Source organism: Carya illinoinensis, chromosome 8, assembly GCF_018687715.1.
Source record: "Carya illinoinensis cultivar Pawnee chromosome 8, C.illinoinensisPawnee_v1, whole genome shotgun sequence".
NCBI classification, from domain to species: domain Eukaryota; kingdom Viridiplantae; phylum Streptophyta; class Magnoliopsida; order Fagales; family Juglandaceae; genus Carya; species Carya illinoinensis.
The window spans coordinates 11,416,162-11,434,794 of record NC_056759.1 but is presented as its reverse complement, the minus strand read 5'-3'; the positions used below and the strand labels follow the sequence as shown (position 1 = coordinate 11,434,794).

General features: G+C 34.5%; 1 pseudogene; it reads left to right on the top strand.

Moving 5' to 3' along the window:
- The first annotated feature begins 14,187 nt into the window (after positions 1-14,187).
- Positions 14,188-17,839, top strand: LOC122274403 (annotated as a pseudogene).
- Positions 17,840-18,633: the final 794 nt, after the last annotated feature.

The following is an 18,633-nucleotide window of genomic DNA, read 5'->3' as shown; positions in this document are numbered from 1 at the left end:
TATGAATAAATGTATTATCGAGACAAAGTCGATAAAGACCATCAGAAAGAAACCCAGAACCAATAGATAAAGAGTCTCTGAACAAATTGAAACTACCGTTGTGAAATGAAAAGGAATAACCATCAGAGTCCAGTCTAGAAAGGGAAATTAAATTACGCCTCACAGAAGGCACAAAAACTGTGTTATGAAGGTCTAAACAATGACCAGTACTCAACACTAAACGAAAAGTCCCTATGGCCAAAACTTCAGCCTTATTCTCATTTCCCATAAAAATGAATCGCTCACTGGGGCTTGGTGTTTGGCTTGTAAGGTATCCCTGCATGGTTATAGTAACATGAACATTAACACCTGAATCTAGCCACCAAGAATTAGTAGGAACATTTACAAGGTTTGATTCAAAACATACAAGGGCAAGAGGCTTACCCTTCTTTTCAAACCAAGCCTTACGTTTCTGACACTCAGATTTCATGTGTCCATTTTTCCCACACCAGTAGCATTTGGTACTACGATGTTGAACCTGATTAACATTTCCAAGCTCCTTTCCTCTTGGTGGTCCAATTCGTTTCTTTTTACTATAATGGTGCTTTTTCTTTCCAGCTTCTTTGGTCACAAAATTAGCAGAGTAATGCCCTTGCTGTTTCAGTCTTACTTCCTCCTGAACTACCATACTTGCCAGCTCATTCACATTCCATTTATCCTTAATAGAATTATAATGCATCTGGAATGGACCATACTGAGGTGGCAATGAGTTCAGAATAAACTGAACAATAAAGGACTCCTCTACCTTCATTCCCAGGGTTTGTAATCTAGCAGCAAGATTTGTCATTTCAAGGATATGCTCTTGCATTCCTTTGGCTCCATCATATTTCATGGTGGTAAGTCTAGCCATCAGTGTTCCTGCTAAAGACTTATCTGCAGACTTAAATCTCTCCTCAGTATTTTTCAAAAAACTTTGGGCATCCTCAACACTAGGGAGTGAATTTTTAATATTTTCAGATATGGTCATTTTCATGAACATTAGACTCAGCCTGTTTGATCTCTCCCACTGTTTAAATGACTCTTTCTCATCCTTGTTACTCTCTTCAGTGATGGGTGGTGGTTTTGGACTTGTAAGGGATGAGTCCAGGTCAAGGACCCCTAAGGTGAATCTGACTCGCTCAACCCACTCAGAAAAATTAGAGCCATTCAAAACAGGAACTGATGAAGTTTGTGAATGTAATGAAGTCGGTACATTTACTGCAAGAAAATATTCGTCACATAATGCTTTGAGTTAGACACTTATAAACAATAATCAGAATTTAAATAATTATGGATGAACTAGTAGTGTCATTAAAACCCTCCTTTGGGAGTAGATCTTAATACACAAAGTGTTCTCACCAATATTAAATTCTGTGGATGAACTAAGCGTATCATCAGAATTTTCTTTTGGGAGTAAACTCTGACATACAATTGTTCCCTCCAACCTTTCTTTTGATGGATGAACTAGTAGTGTCATCAAAACCCTCCTTTGGGAATAGATCTTGACACACAAAATTGTTCACTCTATCATATCCACCTTACTATGGAATTTAATGATTGTGCACCAAAATTGAAGAAAATCTTGTACCTTTGGGCAACCAAGTTTTTCTTTAATTTTAATGAAAATCATTTGTCCATATTGGATAAATAATTAAATATATAACATGATAATGAGAGTCAATTCATACATGTATTTTATGTATGTAATAATAACATGCACATGACATTTAATAAAATTTAATACATGTATTTAACAATAATATCATGCATATAACATTTAATAAAATTTAATACATGTATTTAACAATAACAACATGCATACAAATTTATCAATAATAAAATTTTCATACATGTAAATAACATTAATAACATGTATATAAAAAAAAAAAAAAAATCGTATTTTTTTTTTTTTATTATTATTAATAATCTGACCGGTCCGGTCCGGTCCGGGTCTGAACCGGACCGGTTCAGCAATCCGGTCCGAGACCAAGTCAATTGGATATGTTGACTTGGGCCGGAGGTACTGTACAGGCCCGGTTGCTCTCCATTTTTGTTTTTTTTTTTTTTGTTCCTTTCTTGGGCTGGGCCACATCAGTGGCCCGTTACTATGCTATCGGGCTGGACCAAAATTCCAGCTCAAGCACTTTACCCTTCTGGATTCATAACAGATTAAAACAATTGGACCGGGCCAAGGCCCACGGACTACAGCCCAAACCCGTTTACACACTAAATGAAAACCTAAGTAATAAAACTATTCTTCTTCCTCAGGAAAGAACCAGCGCCGCACCATCTCAGCACAGCTCAGATGCGGTGCAATTTCCTCAACAAGCATGCAGCTCATCAGGGATCACTGCATATCACGGTGGTCCTCACCGGCGAGGAGGAGAACGGCAAGGTATCCCCGGCCTCCACCCCCGCCGAGGTCCACCCCTCCTCTCCATTTTTTTTTTTTTTTTAATAGAGATCTGTGGCCAGTGGGTTTGAAATCCCACTTCCACCTTTATAGACGCCGGCGAGGAGGATAACAGCCTCCTCACGCCGCCGGCCTCTCCTTCAAATTTTTTTTTTTTTTTAATAGAGAACTGTGGCCAGTGGGTTTGAAATCCCACTGCCACCTTTATAGACGCCGGCGAGGAGGATAACAGCCTCCTCACGCCGCCGGCCTCTCCTTCACACCGTTGACTGTAGAACCACCGGCCACCATACACGGTGCTCTGCCTCACACCCAGCAGCTGCCCCTACAGCTCACTGTTACAAGGCTCTTTTCTCCAACACAGAACCTTAAACTTTCATATAACGCAGCCTTGGCGACTCATGGTTTCTCAATTCACAATATTGTTAAACAATACACAGGAAAGTAAAATAAAACCCAATCAAGGAGTTGGAATTGTGAACAACTATGAGAGTTTTTCTCTTTCTCAGCACAGGCACAACACGGCAAAAGCAGAAATAAGAACACCGAAATGCATAAAAAAAACTCTCAGATCGTAAAACCAAAAGTTTTTAGTCTTTCGTAACACAGTAAAAACACAGTATACGAAAGCATATATTTACTGCATATTTTATTGAGATCATAAAATATCTACAACCTAAAGCTCTGATACCACATGTTAAATATTTTAACATGAACATTAATAAACGGATCTTCGATTTCATATGATCCACAATAATAAACAGTAATAAATGCGTACCTTTCTCCATCAGTTTGATGAAGAATTAAATCTGAATATGAGAGAAGGATCACCCTAGCAACTTCGCCTCACAAGTGTCTCACGATGGCAAAAAGGCACTCTTATGTTGTAGGTGAGAACCCTTTAATCCCTCAGTGCTATTTATAGATTTCTGACCATCAAGAAATCTAAGAGTTTGTATCTGACTATAACTAGAGATAGAGTTTTAATCTTATCTCTTAGGATTTCTCTTATCCCGTTATCACTCATCTTGAATCTGATAGACTTGAGCTATTTCAAATTCTATTAAGATGGGTGTGTGGGACATAGAGTTTAAATAAAACTCTTACATAGATTTTCTAAACTAAACGGAGAGTTATAAGGATGACAATATATGAGAATTCAACGGAAACACGAAGAGATTTGGATTAAGACAAGTTAACTCAATAAGATAAAATTAATAAATAGGTTAATTGTGGATTAACCTGCAGAACTTACAATCAACTGTTATTATGTGAATAAATTTTATTTGCAAATTTTATAAATGTCTAGTCTCGTATTTCTTTTTTTGTTATTTGGAATATGTAATATTAATATTAATATTTGACTACTTAATATTTCAAACTATTACTTTTCTTTTGCTAATAGGTGATTTAATTTTATAAAAATATTAATTTTCTAATATATTATTGGTTTGGGTATTGATAATAATAAAATATCTTATCACAAATCAAGTTGTAATTATGAACAATTTATATAATTATCTTTGTATTATATATGAAATTATATTAATTAAATTAAAAAATAAATATAAGAGTTAACTCAACTCATTTATGTGAAGCAAATTAAACGGGTTGAAACAAGTTAAGCAGGTTGAAAGACGTTAAATGACAATGTGTCTAGGTTAATCCAATATAAGTTAATTATTAAATGAGTTAAGCACGTCTTGTTGTGTTAATCATTATTTACATGGGTTGTATTAGGCTTTTAGGTTTGACCCTTTTAATTAAAATGATCATGTTTGGATTGACTCATATAATATAATACTCATGACTTGACACAACGTGAACATGATTTGCAAAGATGAATTGTCACTCTTAACTAAGAGATCGATCTACTCACGCACCTGATTATGATTGAGGTTATTTACAAACTAGATTAAAAGTCATTGACATAATATCTTTACCAATTGTGACGCCTCCAACTCCTGCTTAGGATTTGGTAGTGATTAAAGCGTTAGAATATACATTACTAGGTTACATTGACTCACTCAAAAATGAGTAATACAAAAGCTATTCTAAATGCAAGAGGATATCGTGTAATAATTAGGAATAAAATTCCTAAATCGTCTCCTCAGGAAAAGTTGCTTAAATCCAAACTCATATGAAATTGTGAAATTTTTCACAAACAAAAGTGGTGGTATGTACAATAAATGAAAGAGTGCAATTGAAATAAAAAAGGCATTAGTCATAGACTATATTCACACTTTTAGATTTTTTTTTAGTGTCAAAATGGAACATAAAAGACTAACAAATTAAAATTAACAATTAAAAATTCAATTACGCTAAATAATTTTAATTAATCTAAAAATTAAATAATAAACTGAAATTAATCTAAAATGTAATTGTAATGCATATTTAATAAAAGCTTAAAAAAAATAACTAACATAAAATAAAATAAGCAGCAAATAAAATATCCAAACTTTTAATCCAAAAATATCAAGAATACACCATAAATTTCAAATTAAAATTAAATAAAAAGTAGAGAATAAAAAGATTAAGTCAAATAAACGGAGATGGAGATTGAAAGCAGTGGAGGAGGCTAGACTATAGCAACAATTGGACCCCTCAATAAACTCTTTAACGGCACTGCAGTATAGATCCAAAATACATAAAAGAATGAATAAATTCCCAGCTAGCATATGGCATCTTCAATTCTAGAGAAAAAATATATGCGGCGCTAAAAAATGCTCTCAAGAGAAAGAAACTTCATTCGGCACTGGGTGAATAAAATGATATATATGTTGCCGTCCCTCCTAAAATGTGTTGCGGCGCGAGTTGAATTGATTTGCTGAAAAGAAGCCGTGCCGCTTTAAAATGCCCAAAGAGAATTATAAGTACTTGGCCTAGGTCAAAGTCCCATATGCATGTAGGTTTTTCATCCCAAGTCGTGTCATCAAAGTCCCATAGAAAAAGTTGTCATCAAAGTGCTATAGAAAAAGTAGGATCAATTCATTAATACCAAAAGTGCATTCCTTTTTATAAATGAAAAGCTCTCTATTTCTTAACCTATATAAAAATAAATAAAAATAAAAATTAGAAATAAAGTAAAATAAAATAAAATAAAAATAAAGAATAGAATATTAAAAATATATTATGCATGTAAAGGAACATTGTCCAATTAAATCACAAGTTATAATATTAAGTAAAAACCATGTTATTTATCAATTTAAATCACAAATCAAATTTATGCATCTTAATTATTTTTCCATATAAAACCAAACATAATATAATGAAAGAATTAAAATATATTGATTCTAAATGTAAAAATATGTAATATTTCATCTCAATCATACATATTCCTCGTTCATGACAGTTAACATGCAATGGATCTAACATATTACTAGCAATATGAATAGATCGTTGCAGGAAAATAACAAGGGCTTGAGCAATACATCATGGTACCAAAACATAATCTTTTAATCTTAAATATATTATATATCATAGTTTAAGTATCCTTACAAAAGTAGGGTTTCAAAACATTGACCCTTTAAAACCATCAAAATATAGTCTTGTGTTACATAATTAAAAACATTATCCTTCTTTGCCTAAAATCTCATAGATCTTAGTTATTAGCTTCATAATGGTCTCTATAAATTCATCAATTGCCTCAAGGTGATTTTTTAATGTACAACTTTCTTCAAATCCTGGTGGCCAACAGGGTTTAAGTTTTCTCATCTTGTTCGTAGTCTTGTATACCTGTCACAACTTCTACCATTCCGGAGAGACTAGTAGTGGAAACTATCATCGTGAAATTTCCAGCAAGTTATCCCGAAAACGTTTACAAAGATAACATAAACATGCTGACCGGTGCTAAACTACAAGTGCATAGTATCGTAGTTTTATAATAAAGTGATAAGAAGAGTATCGTCCTCAGGGATTGGTACCTTACTTTTGCCAAATATCAAAATTATACTAATCTTAATTTTATCTAGAGGAATCACAAAGATTTTTGTAGTTGCAAATTAAACTAAGATCAACTCAAAGAGAAATACGTAAAGGAAATAAAACTGACGTTCGAAGATCAAATTAATGGGAAAGAAAATTTCTAGGAAATCGATTTCACCTAATTCTTCACTATGCTTTACTCATCCAACTAATTTAATTTAATTCTTTTTGTCTATTAGTAAATCTCTAATTCATCCAAAAGCCTCTTTCGATAGTCAATTGGAAATTATTCTTGTTTATCAATTCGCACAAGAATATGCAAATTAAATAATCAAGAAAATAATAAGACCAATGATTTAATTACTACATAGGTTCATACAAGTCTTTCGATCTCTATACTTACTTATGCTGAAATATTCAAGATCTACCCTATAATTCCCTCTTTCGATAGCAAATTACAAAATTAAATATTATCTAATCAATGGCCAGTTAATTAGAAGCAATAAACTCAGAATAAATCAGATAAACAAAGAGAGAATTGCCTTAAATTAGCATAGACAATCAAGTATAGTTCAGAACTAGGTTACATCGTTTTCCTAGAATAAATAAAATTTAGCTCATGCTAGAAAATGAATTCAACATAAACGAATTCACCATAATTGTTCTGAGAATATTAGAAGAAAATAAATGCTAAAAAATACTCCTCGCAACCGCAACTCGTCTTCAAAAACTCAAGGAAATGTTTCAATGCTTTTCTCCCGTCTGCGCTCGTGCATGATTCCAACATACGTGCAATATATGGAATTGTCTCTCCAAAACAGATTATTTGAATCACTCTAGCTGTGTTTTTCTGTCCCCAAAAGTATTCTCAAGTCAAAAAGGTACGACCATAGAGTGAAAAATCACTTTTATATCGTGTGACGGCGGAAAACTCCAGATCTGTCAAAATGCGATGTTCGCTCGAGCGGGGTGTCGAGCGCACATCGAGCGCTTGACTCTGCCTGATTTCGCTCGAGCGTCCAATGTCTCTGCTCGAGCGATATTCGTTTTCTCGCAACCCGCTCGAGCTCACTGTCGAGCGGCAGTCGAGCGTTTGAATCTGCCTGAATTCGCTCGAGCAGCCAAAAGCCTCCGCTCGAATGATCTTGTAAAATCTGCAATACGAAATTTTGCAAGTCATCACATGCATAAGGTAAACATGAACATGGTTGCAGGAGTATGAATGTGCAATTTAAAAAACTGTATTCTTCACACATTCAAACTTCTTTTTCGAAAAGTATTTGAACTTGTAACAATGTAACCTTTTGCACGAACTTTCCATTTCTCATTCAATTACATACATTTTTATTCAATATAAACAATTAAGGATACCTCTGGTTACCCTTACGAATTGTGTGCACCTGTTAGTTACTGTACCACATCACATACCTTTCGATCAATTATGAATACGTTATAGGAGAGATACTCAAGCAAATTGACACATCTTCACCGAAAGCCCTTACTCAATACAATAATTCATAATGCCTTCACCATACTTACCACATTTTGCACCCATTAGCGTTAGGAGTTATGACTTGCTCTGGAAAACCTTGTGGTATCATTTGAAGCTCGTTGACTATACTTCATCAATATAGGAGTTACCACTCCATTTTTAGTTACTCTAAAGTATACAGGAGAGTTACATAAGATATTTCTCCATCTCAATATTGGGGTCGTATCAAAACTTATTATAATGCACAACCTAATAAACTTGCATGGCATGAGATAATATAATAACATGCAATCATATCATGGCATGTGAAATGAATGTAGCATGGCAAGATAACGATGAGAACATACCACGTGATTATTGCCTTTACATTGAGACATACTATATAGGCACAACTTATGACGATACAATATATTGCTTAAGCATGATTTGCAACAATCAAAACATGTCACACGAGCAAGATTCCAAGTATTCACAAGATTTGGACATAGTATGACAAACCAAGCACACACATGATTCAATCATGGTAAAAACTGAACATATGATACATCGTAACAAGAATTCAAATGTTTATAGATAAATACAAATAGTATGAAAATATGAGTACGTTATCCAAGAGTAAGTTAAAGGCTAACTTATAAACTTTCGATTTAATAACAATGCTGACGAACAATCAAGCTGAAAAATATATGTTCTAAATTGTTAAGGACGTGTTTCACACCAACAACCACACGGATGACCTACAACAAATAAAAGGACGACACTAGTTGACCTGGGGACACTCTAATGCCAAAGTCAGAAATATAATATGAGAGTAAATGTATGTAAGTAAATGTATGTAAGAGATCAAGTAAATCAAGTTAGTCTTTGTTACCTCCCAGAAGCTATTTATAGAAGCATCAAAAGAAAAGATAACCATCTTCCATGTGTATATCTCCAACGGTTTTCTTTAGTAGTTGGTGATCTCTTCCTTATATAGTGGCGGTGTTATCTAGTTAATGCCCTGCACCTGGGCCGCCATAGGCAATTGAGCTTACGAGTATGATAGATTTATAGACATATTGGGCCCATAGAAAAGATCCCTTCCATAAACTTTAGAATTTGATTAAAAAACAAATCCTTACACTATCATACTAACTTGTTTACTTAGTGGATCTAGAAATCCATTTTCTAAAAGCTCCTAAATCCACTCAGCCGTGGTGGCCATTAAACCCTTCCGACTTCAACATTTAATCATAAAGTTGGCTTATTAGTACACATATAGAGGCAAGAATCCTAGTGAGGCCGAATGACAATAGGTTTGTTACAAAAACTTATCTACAAAGACAAGAACCCTAATGGAGCAAAATGGCAATAGGTTTGTCAAATTCTTCATCTAAATCATTCCTTGAAATTCATTAAAACAAGAGATTAACACAAGGAACTGAATTAAACAGATTTGCATGTCCTAACCACGACCTCATAAGACAAGTGTCTTCTTTCATCATCTTTCTCGACTTCACAACAAACAACTCAACTTAGTTGGAACTCTCTTTAATCCTCATTTGAAAACATTGGATCAAAATATTCACACCCACATGAAAATGGAAAAGAACATCAAATAACTAAAGTTTCCTTACCAAGCTATAATCCTTCACGATGTTTGATTTATAAACTCCAAACCTTCAAACAAATTGGGCATGAATGGTGATTGTGTTGAAGAAAGAAGCAACTAGGGTTACCTTAGAGTTGGGTGTGAGAAGGGGGAGGAGAAAGTTTCTCCTCAAATGTACTGTTTAGTTTATTTAAAATTAAAAAGTAATTTAATATGTAATACCAAACAGCCTAGCCTTTTCATTAAAAGACTTTTAAGACTATGTAAGCATTTTTTAAGACTATTAACACAACCAGTAAGTTCTAAGAGTCAGCTAAACCTCAATGCATGTTTGCCATGTGTCTCACCCCCCTTCCCTTCTCATTGTTTGAAATTTTCACAAAACCTAAAGGACACCACCAAATAAGGGCTACCAAGTGTCATTTCCCTCTCCCTCATTATTTCCTTCTATTGGAACTCAAAGCACTCAAAGTGGCAAAATCTGGCCAAAACCGAGCTCCACTCTTCCCTTGTCCTCACGATTGCTATCTTGGAATCCTAAGAGACATATTGTATGGAGCCAAGCGGCATGGCCGAACTCTCTTCTCTCTCTCTCTCTCTCTCTCTCTCTCTCATGATTACTTATCTTGGAATCCTAAAGATTCTCTACATGCATGAATGGCAAGTGGCATTGCTAAGATCTTCCTCTCTCTTCCTCATGATTACTTCTCTTGAAATCTTAAGAATTTCTTACACATATGAATGCCAAGTGATAGTCTTCTCTCTCTCTCTCTCTCTCTCTCTCTCTCTCTCCACGCTTCCTCATTATTGCTTGTCATCCTTGCAAGTCAATAAAGATGCCACAGATTCCCTTAGCTAAAAGATGATTCCCTATTATGAAACCCAAAACTGAAAACCATACAGCCCTAAATAGATTAGGCGATCACTTACTCTAAGTTTTGATGAACACACCCTAAAAATAAATAAATAAATAAATTCATTACCAAGAGTTCAAGGCCCTAATTTAGAAAAATCACTCTCTTTGACCAAAATTAAGAAATACTAATGGATTGAACTAAAGATTTTTCTTTAAATCTGAGTGGTTTGACAAGTGCGTTCTAAGTTTCCATGGGCCTAAAGTCCACTAATTCTATATTTACTTAAGCCCAAAATTGACATACACGACTTCAAAACCCTAAATTTTTGCTCGGGGAATCATACCACCACAATGCAATGAAATGGTTGGAATTGTTGTAGTGAATAAAATGGTTAAAGTAAAATCAGGCCTTGGTAGCCTTGGTTCTCATGCATTTGTAAAGGAAATTACATGTATAGAAGACAATCATAACAAATGATATTGTAAATTGTCGTAACTTAATATAATATGTTATATTTGTTTTATAATTTAACATATCACTTCATGTCATATCAATTTGTAATATAGTATTTTGTGATTTTCTTAATGAACCCCATATTTCTCTTTAAAAAAAAAAGAAAAGAAAAAAGGAACTTTTAATTTGCAGTGGTACTTAAATTTGAAACTTTTTGCGATCAAGTCCTCTCATCCAACTCTCATTATGTTCTCTAACAATGCAAAAGTTAGAGCTAACTTTAATGCTATGGTTGATAGTAAGGTAAAAAATATAGGATTATTATAAGAAATGCAAATGGAGATATTTTGGGATCATGCCCAAGTAATTATTAAAGCTACAACCGATTATGATGAAATCTGTACTGACTATAATGTATTGATTGAAGATACAATAAGGATGCTGGGTGAAAGACAAGGCTAAAAGCTCTAATTCACATACAGAGAATTAAATTCTATAGCTTATAACCTTGCTAAGTCAGCTAAAAATATGGTAAAAGAAAGAATTTGGATTGAAGATAAGTACAAACGTAAACATAATTTTAAAATTCAAAGGACGATGAGAAAACTGTTGTTTTAATTTTAAATTTAATATATTTTAATTTACTGTTTATTTAAGTGACAGATATATAAAAATAATTTAAAATATGTCAAATCAATAAAATTGACTATATTCGCATAATTTTGGATGAAAAATAATAGAGACTGGTAGATTATTATGATCAAGCAAAAGCAGCCTAGCAAGCCGAATGGACGGCACAACAGCCTTCGCTTTGAATTTGAGGATCTTGTTATTTTATATGTTTTTTTTAACATATATTTTTTTAATATTTGTAAATATTTTTAATAAAAAATCAGAATTCAAAACATCATTAAAAAATATTTTTTTATTACTAAGTAAAAATAAAAATAAAAAATCCCAGCAGGTGCCCCCCACAAATAGAATAGCATTTTCCTTATTACGAATGATCCATTTCTCAAAAGACGGTGCTACAGCACGTCGGTGGCTTCCAATTAGGCAAAAACAATTTTTTTTTTAGTTTTTTTTTAAATTATTTTTTAATACTTTTAAACATTTTAAAAAAATATAAAAAAATTATAATAATATTAAAAAAAATTCTTAATCATTAAAAAAAATTAAAAAAAAATAAAATAGGACCAACGGTGGCCCCTAGTAGTGGCCTTATCATTTTCCTTTCTCAAATCAGAATATAGAGTATATATTTTATATTATTTAAATAGTAAAAATTGATTTACAAAATTTAAATTTTATTTTATTTTTGAAATTAAATTATGTTATAGAATTACTTTACTAAATGTGTTATATATATATGGATTTATAAATATAATAATTAAATCGTGAGATGTATTTATTGAGTTTTTATTTGATGGAGTCAGCAACCTTGCTTTTTCAATGAAGCTCTTTATATATATATATATATATATTTCTTTTTTTTTTCCTAACAAGAAAATTTCATTAAAATAAAAGATGATATAAGTTAGAAAAGATAGAGTTCTCCAAACACAACACCTCAAAACAATAACCACAATTCAAACGAGGTGGTGTAAGCGGAATTATTATAATTGAAAGTTTTGAGGTATTTGTTGGTAAGCTCCTTAATCTCTTTTACAATATCACCGATTAGAAAAAATAATAACTCAAATAGATTGTCATCAGAATGACAGATATACAGTAACGAAATAGCCAACCCGCACCTCTTAAGTGGGGCGTGAGGACCATGCGCTAATGGAAAGGAGGTGGGGTCATACTGATCTGAAGGATCGAAAGCTAAGGAGTCTGCTGGTATGGTGCGTGTAGCCGGCAGAGCTGTGGAAGTGCCTGTGCCGCGCGTGAGGGTCACGCACCTATATTTTGGGCGTGGTTTCGTGTTGTTCCAATAGATCGGTAGGAGGGAAACATCGTGATGGGACACGTGTCGACTGTTTATGTTTGGAGAGCTATAGATCTAGAAAAATTTGAATCGATAGAAAAATACTACTATATAAATATATTTACATATAAATAGTAGAAATGAAATAGAAAATGAAAGCAAGATGTAGAGAAAATAAGACTCACACCTTTCTCTACAAGAAAATTGAACAGAAGGATTAGTTTTTCCCAGAGAGAAGCTCTCTTTCTAACAGACTGAAGGAGGTAAGCACGCTTAATGATGCTCTTTATATGACTGAACCGAAAGGGATTAAAAAAGGGCAGCCTTACTCGCTTTTGGTCGTGTTTGTTTTGGACATGCACATCTCAATAGGATTTGCTTTTTAGCTAGTTTTGGATAGGATTTAAGATATGTTTAAATGGTGAGATGAGAATTTTTTATTTTAAATAAAAGTTAAAAGTAAAATAAAATATTATTTTTTATATTATTATTATTTTAAAATTTAAAAAAATTAAATTATTTATTATATTTTATATAAAAATTTTAAAAAATTATAATAATAAGATAACATAAGATATAAATCCTATCAAACCTACCGTAAGAGTTCCAATATTTTTTATTCCAAAAACTATCTACACCCCATCTAAAGAAAGAAGTGTTCAACCAACTGCACAGCTCTACCGCGGAGGAAAAGAAAAAGAAAAATTAGTTTTTGATGCAAAACCAGTCATTGATTTTTTCTTATTTTCAAAAATTTTCTAGAGTTTTAATTTACTTTTATTATAAATATAATTTATTATTTTCTAACATTGCCTATTGATAAACTAATAAAAATTAATGAGTTAAAAAATCCAATAAAAGAATATAATTAAAAAAATAATATTCTTTTACAACTAATAATATATATATATATATAAATAATAGAAAATACCAAAAAAAGAGAAGAAATTAGAAGCATAAATTTTTGAAAATTAACGTGGTTTGATGTGACATATCATATTATAAAATTACTTTTATTATAAAGTAGATTCAATGAAATTTATGAATTTACATCAATTTATAAATTTATTTTATATAATCTCTTTGTATCTATAACAATTCTATTTGAGAGTTATTTTATTTTAAATATAAATTTTTTAATAAAATAAGAGAACTGCTACAGACACAAAGAGATTATACAAAAATAAATTCCTAAACTGACATGACTTTACGTAATATGTTAGATCTATTATCTAATAAAAGTAATTTTACAATTTGACGTATTTCATCAAATCATGTTAATTTGTGAATTTATTTTTATATAATATCTTTGTGATTAAATTATTTCTCATAAATTAAGGAGCATCACATTGTCACATTGTGAGTGGTAGAAATTTGGAGCACAGGAGCATTACCCATAAAAATTAGATAAAATAAATTTACTTATTTATAATTTTGAAAATTCAAATAAATAAACTGCACAGCCGAGCTCTTAATTACAAAAATACTGCACAAAGTCTACCATCACAGCCTCTATACTCTGCTTGCTCCCTTGTTTCCCCCGCTTGATCTCCTCTCAATAACCTTTCCTTTCTCTTCCTCGCTCCTCCCGTAATCTTCATACTTCCTTCCTTAGGATACGCCGTCAAGACCGCCTCCGCTATGACCACCTCTAGATTCAGCAATCTCGTCTCCGGCAATGCGGCATTGGTGGTCGACGAAGAAAATGGTGCTGTCTCGTCTCCTCCTCCTCCTTCTACTAGTACTACTAGTCCCACTGATAATGAATGTAACTTGAAATAAATATTTTAAGAAATGGGCTTTGTTGGATTGATTCCGCCTTAAATTGTTTCAGGAAGCAGGGGAATTGTTTCTAGAATGCTGACCACTAGTTTGATCTTTTACAGAAGCTGATTTTTGGGCAAACCTCTAATCTTTTCATTTTTTTCCTGATCTTTTTATCTTGAGTTTAATGATCCAATTTGGACTTCACTCTTGCTCTTATAAGTCAACTTGCATTTCTGCATTCTTGAGGTAGTCTTGTTATGCATTCGTTTCTTTAAATTTGAAGCTAATTATGTATACTACTGCAATGGAGTCTGAATGTTTGTACTTGTATTGAATTTGAAATTTTATGATCTTTGCATGGAGTGCGATGAGTTCCTACTGTTTTTACCATGAGTGTATGTAACGTGGGTGACGCATACTTTGGATTCACATCATGCACAGACGATTTGGTGCTGGGAGTTGGATATAGTCTTCCTCTGTCGGAGATTAAAGATATTTTGGATCGTCCTCCAATTCCTGCATGGGCATTCTCACCGCATAAGAATAAGATACTGTTACTTAAGCGGAGAGTTTTGCCTCCATTGGCAGAACTAGCAAGACCAGAAGAAAAGTTTGCCGGTATTCGTGTCGATGGAAAATCTAATACTAGGAGTCGCCTGTCATCATACACAGGCATTAACATTCATCATTTATTGCCAGATGGAACACTCGTGCCGGAGAAAGAGGTACGAGGCTACTCGGGTGGTGCTAAGATCAATTTCGTTACGTGGCCCCCAGATGGTCGGCATATTCAATGTTCAAGTTGATGAGGAAGAAAACAGTAGCGGTAAGCTTAGGGTATAGGTTGCTGATGCGGAGACAGGGAATGCTAGACCTTTTTTCAGTCGCCTGATGTCTATCTAAATGCAGTTTTCGAAAATATTTATGTTTGGATTAACAATTCTACACTCTTAGTTTCCACCATCCCTTTACCTCGAGGAGGCCCGCCAAGTAAACCTCTCCTTCCCACTGGCCCAAAGATACTGTCCAATGAACAAAAAAGCATTATTCAAGTTAAAACCATCCAGGATTTGCTAAAAGTTGAACATGAAGAAAATCTGTTCGACTACTACGCAACTTGTATTGGCTTCTTTAGGTGGGACTGTGAAGGAGATCGGCCCACCAGCTGTGTATACATCAATGGCACCCTCCCCAGATGGGAAGTACCTTTTGATTAGTTCAATGCACAGACCATACTCTTTCATTGTACCTTGTGGAAGATTTCCTGAGAAGGTTGATTTGTGGACAACTGATGGGGAGTTTGTTAGGGAACTCTGTGATTTGCCCGTTGCTGAGAATATTCCTATTACATCCAATAGTGTGTGGAAAGGGATGCGCTCTATCAGTTGGAGAGCAGATAAGCCTTCAACACTCTACTGGTACATATCCAAGACTCTATTCACGTGTGTCCATGAAAGAAAATAGATGCAATATTTTGTGTCCCGACTCTATTAGGAAAATAGGTGTAGTAATCAACTACAGCCATTGATTGGTGAGTTTGACAAGATAAATGTACTTTCAAAATCTCATTCTTCTTTTAATTTTCCTGCCTTTAACACAACAGTCTTGTATTTTAAAAGCTTTTTTTTTCTTAGTTCCTTTTCAAGTGACTATTGAGTAAATGTTCTGAGCCAGCTAATAATGGTCTGAACCAATGTTGTCATTCCTCTACACTTTGTTTCAATGGTTCGCTTTTTTTCTTTTTATTTTGAACTTTTACATGTACAACTCTGGAGAAGAATATAGAACCCTCTCCATTTTACTTGAAATGAATAGTATCCAATTTGTTCAAACATTCAATTACTTGTTTCATAGACGACAATTTTGAAATGCTTGGTTAACTCTAACTGTTGACTTTTATAGGGTAGAGACACAAGATGGAGGCGATGTGAAAGTGGAAGTTTGGCCACGTGATATACTTTATAAACAGCCTGCTAAGCCACTAGAAGGTGAACAGTCAGCGATTTTACACCAACTTGATCTCCGTTATGGGTATGAGTATGATCTTTATATAAAGGAGATTGGTCTTTCTCTGCATCTAAACCTGAAGTCATGTTAATAACATTAACTGACCTTCCTTTTCTTTGTATGGCAATGAGGTTTTCCCATGAACTTTATTTTAGAAGACTTGCCAAACTCAAGAAGGTACTAGTAGGTTTAATACAAGCGAGAGCAGGATTATGTTCCTCCTTTATTGGACTCAACAATGACATGTTTATATATGTATTTGCATGTGTTTGATAATCATGCTTTAAACTATTGAACAGAAAAGTTTGATAAACATGCTTTTGGTGCTTATCTTATTTCAACTTCCTTATCGTATTGGAAACAATATTGCATAATGGTTTTAGTACATAAGTATATAATTGGTACGATGAATAGGTACTTGTTATCCCTCGATTTTCGAAGCTTATAATATTCACCAAATCCAATGTATGATCAGATGTCAGGGAAGGGTGTAGACACAAAATATGCAAACCTACCTGAACGTTTAACTTAATCTTGTTTTGATGTGTGACCTTTTCTATCACCGCAGAGGTATTTCATGGTGTGATGATTCGCTGGCTCGAGTTTATGAATCTTGGTACAGGACACGGCAAACAAGAACCTAGGTGATTTCTCTTGGATCCATAGATGCTAGTCCACACATTCTGTTTGATAGGTCATCAGAAGATGTGTACTCGGATCCTGGCTCTCCAATGCTGTGGACAACTACTTTTAGAACAATTGCAAAATTAAGGAAAATGTCGAAAGCACTTATATTTTACTGAATGAAGTGGTGCTACACCCAAAGGGAACATTCCATTCCTCGACTTATTTGAAATGCAAGTGTTTTAATATCAGTTCTTTCTGGGGGGTTTCTTCCTGAATGTTGAATTCTACCTTGGGGTTCTATTCCAAATACTCACAAAAATACAGACAGCAAAGAAAGAATATGGCAGAGCGACAAAGAGAAATATTACGAGACCGTCATTGCTTTAATGTCATGTAAAAAAGTAGGGGATCTGTGACTTGATCAGTTGAAAATACTAAGTTCCAAAGAGTCAAAAACTAAGAACACCCAGTACCACATCCTAAGCTGGCCACACAAGCAATCATGTCAAATGACGAATTTCCTGATCCTTACCCACAGTTGGCATCATTGCATAAAGAGATGATCAGGTACCAAAGAAAGGATGGAGTTCAACTGACTGCAACATTATATCTGCCACCAGGCTATGTTTCATCAAAAGAAGGTCCTCTTCCATGTCTGGTTTGGGCTTTCCCTGAAAAATTTAAAAGAAAAGATGCTGCTGGACAAGTTCGTGGTTCTCCTAATGAATTTGCTGCCATAGCTCCTACATCACTGTGTTGAGGAATGTGGAGTCTGGTCCACACCGCTCGAGCGGAGGCATTGGCCGCTCGAGCGAAGTCAGGCAGAGTCGAACGCTCGATGTTGGCTCGACAGTGAGCTCGAGCAGGAGGAGTTCGCTCGAGCGGAGGCATTGGCCGCTCGAGCGAAATCAGGCAGAGTCGAACGCTCGACGTCAGCTCGACAGTGGGCTCGAGCGGGATGCGGAAGGGAAGTTCGCTCGACGCGCGCTCGACACGCCGCTCGAGCGAACATACGATTTAGGGATTCCGCCGTTTGAACTATAAATCTGATTTTTGCCTCTTAAGTCTGTAACAGAGCAGCTACGAAAACACTGTGGATGAACAGTGTTGTGACCCATCTTGTAGTGTGATTCCTCAATAATAAAAATCCTCTGCAGCTCCCGTGGACGTAGGCAATTTGCCGAACCACGTACATCTTGTGTCGTGTGTGATTGCGTGTGTGATCGTTTTCTCATTCGGTGTTATTTTTTCAATTCATTGTCATCGTTTTTCACAACAATTGGTATCAGAGCCAAGGTTCGGGTCTGAGGAGAAACGATGGCTGGAGATGAATTGAAGGTATCGGGGATCGAGAAGTTTGATGGCACGGATTTTGGATACTGGAGGATGCAGATAGAGGACTACCTCTATGGGAAGAAACTCCATCTTCCACTATTGGGGCAGCAACCGGAAAAGATGGATGATGCTAGTTGGAATCTGTTGGATCGACAGGTTCTGGGGGTTATTCGATTGACCCTGTCGAGATCCGTTGCACACAACGTCATCAAGGAGAAG